Genomic DNA, 6279 nt, shown 5'->3' with positions numbered 1-6279 from the left:
ACTGTGGATGGTAAAATATTCAAAGAGCTAAAAGATACTTTTGCTTTTACTGCTACTGAAACTGAGCGTAATGATGCTAATGACAAAGCTTTATATTCAATTAACAATTCTATTGTTCCATCTGAATATGCTAGAATTTCTGATTGTAAAACTGCTAAAGAAGCTTGGAATATTTTGCAGGTTACTCATGAAGGAACTTCAAAAGTGAAGTTGTCCAAGATTCAGTTGCTTTCTCATAAATTTAGAAACATTGTGATAAAAGAAGATGAATCCTTTTCTGATTTTTATTCTAATCTTCTTGAAATAATTTTTGAACTGCATCACTTAGGTAAAAAAGTTAGTGATTAGAAAATCTGTTAGAAAATCTTAAGGTCTTTACCTAAAAGATTCCATATTAAAGTTGAAACCATCTCTGAACATTGGGATTTGACTACCTGTCAAGTAGATGAAATGGTAGGTTCATTAAAAACTTTTGAGATGCAGAACTTTGATTTAAGTCATAAAGAGAAAAATCTTGCTTTAAAATCTACACAGGTTGAGAATTATGTGGATGATAACTCAGATGATGATATTGCATTTTTGTCAAGGCAATTCAGTCAGATTTTGCAAAGGCAATAGAGGAGAAAGAATAGCAACATGGCTAATCCTCAAAATTTTGATAAAATGTCAAAATTTAGGTTTAACGAAAAGAAAGTAGAAAAATCAAAAGAAACTAAATTTATTTACTAGAATTATGGTGGCAAAGGTTACGCATCCAATGTTTGTCCTAGTCCTAGGAAAGAACAAAAGGATAGGAATAAAGGAAAAGCAATGAAAGTTTCTATGTCTGATTATTCTACTTTAAGTGAAAATGATTCTCCTCAGGATGCTACAAATGATTTTTCTTATGTCACTTCTTGATAGAGGTCCTCATGTCGTTCATTTATCTGACTCTGACAGTTCAGATAATGAAGACAATGAAGTTCATGATGAAAGATTGAAGAAGATGGTCAAAGAAACTATGGAAGTCAAACAGGCAATCAATAAGCTAGCAAATGAGCTTATCCAAGCAAAACAAGAGAATGGAGATCTAAAGAAACAGATTGATGAAGGCAAAATGAAAGATTTTGAAAGCAATTCTGTCATCACTAAGATTGAAAAACAGATTATCATTCTTGAGGATAGGGTAAGTGTTGCTAACTCATTGAAGGAATGTCTTGCTTTGAAAAATCATTACCTTGAAATTGAATTGAAATCTGAACAAGATAAACTGAAAGGATTCAATTTGAGTCATAACAGTTTGAATAAGATAATCAATATGGGAAAGGATGTGAATGATAAAACAGGGTTATGAAAGGTTCTTCCAGTAATCAAGGTAAAACAACTTGTGTTAAACCTGTTATTATACCTAAATCATGTTTGCCTGATGCATCACATTCTGATATGTCTTATGTGCCTAAATTGTTGCATTGCACTTTTTGTAGAAAGAATGGACATAAGTATAACTCATGTCTTCTTAGGAAAAAGAAAGATTTTTCTAAAAATCATTCTCAAAATTCTAATGCTAAGAAAAAGGTGCGTTCCAGAAAGAAAAAGAAATTGACACCTAAGGTTTCTAGAACTTAAATTTTGCCTAAGAAATAAGTAAAGGATGATAAAGAATTTCAGGAATTGAGAGTGAGAACTGTGTGGATCAAAAAGTCTGATTTGATCAAGTATGTGCCTGTTAAGTCCATGGAATAAGTTTCCAAAAGGACTTCACCTTCAAACTGAGTCCTATGAATTTTAGTGATCATGGCTTGTGTTTAAAAGAAGATTTTGTTGCCATTGGATCACTTGTTAGGGTTTGGTTAGGGTTTTGAGTTTTTGATCATAGTCTTCATGATATATTTGAGAAAATTCTTCCATTGAAATTATAATCTATCTTTGAATGCAAATTTGGACACATGATTATTAATTAAAATAGATTCTTGATTTGTAATCTATACAATAAAAGTTGATTTCTATTGTTTAAGGGATTTTTAGATTTGAATATGTTAAGGCCATAACCTTTTGTGCACTAGTCCAAATCTAAAAAATTGGATTGAAAATCTATGAATTATTGATTAGGGTATATTGATTATAAAAGTTATTTTTTTTTAAAAATTGAATAAATTCAGCTTGAAAAAAAAAATGTGAAAAATGCTTCTTTGTTTGGGAAAAGGCTACCTATTGAGATGTGTTCGAAAGCTCCAATTAAACTTTGAAGATGAGCTAAATGAGTAAAAAGAAAGGTGGAGACAAGTTGAATTGGGGAATTGCTGTCTACTCTTTAGAGTAAAAGCCACCTTACTTAGAAAAATTGCTCAAAGACAATTTTATCTTAATATTTTTCGATCAATATCGTTTGGACAATGATTTATTGATAATTGATTGAAAATTGATGAGATGGATTGCACACACAAACTTGAACTTGCTAGATTGATTTCTAACTATTTCGTTAAAATTTGCAAGTTAAATTCGTGTTGTGATTATTTCTTAAGAATTAAAATTGATTGAATATTCTATGGAGTCAAAATTTGTGTTCATAGATATCTCTGACAATTTTCTAGAAATTTGGAACAAGTATGGACTTGAAAAACTTTGGTTGATTGCTCAATGAGTTGTTTTTAATTTTATTTTAATATATTTTTTTTGTTAAAAAAAATAGTAATAAAAAAATGGAAAAGCTATAAAATTTAAAAAGATTTTTGATTTTAGTTTGTTGATTTTTTTTTGATTTGATTTGATCAATGAGTGATTCACAAAGTCTATTAGAAAATTTTTCTAAAAAAATTTCATGTCTAAAAAGCATTATGTCATGTTCCTACTGGTTCACAGATCCTCTACGGGTTCAAGATGCCAAGAAGTAAGGTCATACCTTACTGGAGCTCGGCTACCGGTACCACAAGTTTGGTACCAGTTCCAAAGTAGTCCCTGTTTTGGAATTATTCTCTACCCAGTGGGAACCGGTTCCCACTCTGGCTACCGGTTCCTGGCAGCGGGAATGGGCTTTAAGAAACCCATTTTGGCACTATTGGGTTTTGTTGCATACACTCAAATTCTCTCTCTATATATGCACTTTCTCTCTCTATATTGCTCACATATATTCACATCTTCAAGTGCATTATTCGTATAATATTGTTGCATACATTCAATCACATATTGTGATCTTTGTATCAACATCAAGTTTTGAAGATTGAAGATTGGGATTTGAGGAGAATTTTGAAGTTTGAAAGAAGGGTTTGGGTTTACAAAATTATTAGTGGATTTGGTTGAGATTGTGACTGAAGATTCTTTGGGTTTGATAATTTGAAGATTCTTTCTTGTTTAGTTATTGATTGTTGGGGATTTTGAAGAATCAAAACAAACTTGTTCAAGAACAAGTATTGAAGCACACTCCAGGTGTTCGACAAAATTATCGAGTGAAGTTCGGTGCCTAAAACCAAAATTTTTCGAACACATGATGCCTCCAAAATTGTCTTGGAAAGACAAAGGACAAGGAATTGCATCTCCGCCACCTCCCAAGAGAGCCCGAACGACTATTACCATCTGAGAACCACAAGAGGGTTCACATGCTCCAAGGGACGAACCATCTTCTCCCGTGCACTCTTCCTCGCCGTCTACTGAAATACCATATGGGTATCCTTCAGTATCTGACTTCGGGAAGGTTGAGTTTGCTAAAGACTACTTCTACAATGAGCATGCTTGGAAGGTATATATTAAGCTGTATAAGGATGGTCCAATTAAGTCAAAACGAAATGTGAACTTGAAGAAGCTTAAAGATAGTACGGGGAAGAAACTCGTTGACTACATTAAAAAGCATAAGTAGTTATTTTTTACCACGATGGTGAGTTCCTACAGTCCAAATTTAGTTCACTACTTTTACTCAAATATCCACAAGGTTCATGATTCTGGATATTTTGAGGTCTCATTATTCGGCAAGGACTATGTGGTTGATACAGATGGGATAGGCAAAATTCTTGGCATTCCCAAGAGTTTTACAAGCAATGGCTACTGTCTTCCACTTGAGAATTCTGGGCTAAAGTGGGAAGATGTTTGCAATAAGTTATGTATTCTAGATTCGCCGAGATATCCAGATCATATGCCATCTCGTTATCTCACGAATGAAGCGGCGTTTCTGAATTTGTTTGCTATCTTCAACCTTGGCTACTTTAGGAAGAAGGAATTCATCTCCTCAGATTGTGCAGAGGTATTATATCTCCTGTCTGCTGATGCACTGATACATCTTGATTCTTTTATCTATCGACTGATGGTAGCACACTACAAGAACAATACCAAAAAGAAATCATCTTCATTCCCTATGATCATCATGGGTTTGTACCGACAGTTTGAGATTCCATTTCCACCCTGTGCTTATCATATTGAGATCATGTCCGAGATGGATGTTAGGGCTTTTAAAAAGTCTAAATCTACAAGGGCTTCATCCAAGAAAGCTAGCAGGGGTGCAGCTACTTCTTCGTCATCTCTTCCTGAGATTTTGTAATTGGCATATTTCAGTAACAAAACAAGTCGTAGTCGAGTTATAATTTCAGTTACTATATCAAACTTGACGTCAACTGCGGAATTAGAGGTTGTTCAGAAGAAGAAAGTACTATTGATCATCGAAAAGGAAAGAACAACAGATTAGGACTTTGTTTTCCACTTAGGACACAAATACCTATATGGTAAATTTTTAGAGTTCCAAAAATATAGAAATTCCAAGTTCAAGTTGGATTCTATTAAGTGGCAACCGGTATCTGCATTTGGGAACCAGTTCCAGAAGCTAAACTTTAAGAAACAATATTCTGTCCGTTAGGAATTGGTACCAAGATTGAGAACCGGTTCCAAGTGTCCTGATTGCAAAAGGTTTCCAGTTTCCTTGTTCTAGTTAATTCCTTTTTTATCCAACTTTCCTTGCAAGTCCTATGCATGAAATTTCCTTTATTTTCAGAAGAAATAGGACTTTGAAAACCTCTATATAAACTATATCATACACATAGGTTTATTGACGGCTTTACATCATTATTCATATATCATACAAAGCCTTAGGAAGTTTATTTTTCTCTTAGAAAATCAAAGTTGATTTTTCTGTTGTCTTCCAAAAACACACACATATTCACCTAATGAGGTTAGAGTTATGGAGTTCAAATCCTGATCGTGATCATACAGTTGTATTTACATCGATAAAACAAAAACAGATCTTTTTCTACATCAAGTTCAGACAGTTGAACAACATAAATAAAAACGATCACACTTTGAAAGGGTTAGAGCATTCGAGGAGTGTTGTCTGATCTACCTGCTACTCTTCTACAATTATTAAGTATAAGCCTGAGGTTAAGTTACTGTTGGACGGGGAGTCGTAAAGCCAGAGGATTTTCAGCTATTGGTGTTTGGTAGAATGATAGGGTGTGAGCTAGAGTCAAAGTTTAGTGTACTTTGTTTCATGCATAGTGGATCAGTTTACTTTGGAGTGCATAGTCTATGAGGTTTTTCCTATAACAGTTGACGTATTTTATCAACTGGGGTTTCCTCGCTAAAATCCTAGTGTCATCTCTAACTTTACTTTGCTTTATTTTATATTACATGATATTGATTTATTAATTGCTAAAATAAAGAAAGTTGGTAAAGACATAGATGTATTTTAAAATAATCCAAAACTTTCCTAGTGCATTACGCTGTGTATGAGTCACAATCTCATAATCACTTCTTTGACTGTTGGTACCACATTGAACCTAGTCTATAATTTCAAGACTTAGGTTTGGTTGCTGTCAAAAGGTGATTGAACTATCTTATACCATAGTCCTCTTCTTCATGAAATCTTAATAACCATGTCTCAACTTTTCATTAACAAATTCACAAAGTTATTTTATAAGTACTCCATATAATCAACTCTATTTACTCCTTTTGAGTGTCTCACGGAATGGTGTCTTGTACTCATATTTCCAAATTGACCATTATAAGTCTTACTTGTTATGTTATATTGCATAGCCACTATAAAAATAATAATTAATCAATAAAACATTACCATTGGGGGTAGGCTCAACATTATAAATCACATTCAGAATGAACCAATTTGTCCCCGGTCACATTCGCTGGCATTTGTAATACCCCTAATTTTAAAAAGATAGTCCTGGTATTTTAATTAAGTATTTTGTTGCATTTTGATTTATTTAATTGTTTATTTGCTTGGTTATGTGGATTAATTAAATGAATTGTTTTGTTTGAATGAATTGTTTTATTTACGTTATGTTATGATTTTTCTTTAAATGGATTAATTGT

This window comes from Cornus florida, unplaced genomic scaffold, assembly GCF_030987335.1.
Source record: "Cornus florida cultivar Cherokee Brave unplaced genomic scaffold, ASM3098733v1 CherokeeBrave_3.0.0_Hap2_Chr03, whole genome shotgun sequence".
In the NCBI taxonomy this organism is placed as follows: Eukaryota; Viridiplantae; Streptophyta; class Magnoliopsida; order Cornales; family Cornaceae; genus Cornus; species Cornus florida.
This window is presented reverse-complemented; position numbering follows the sequence as displayed.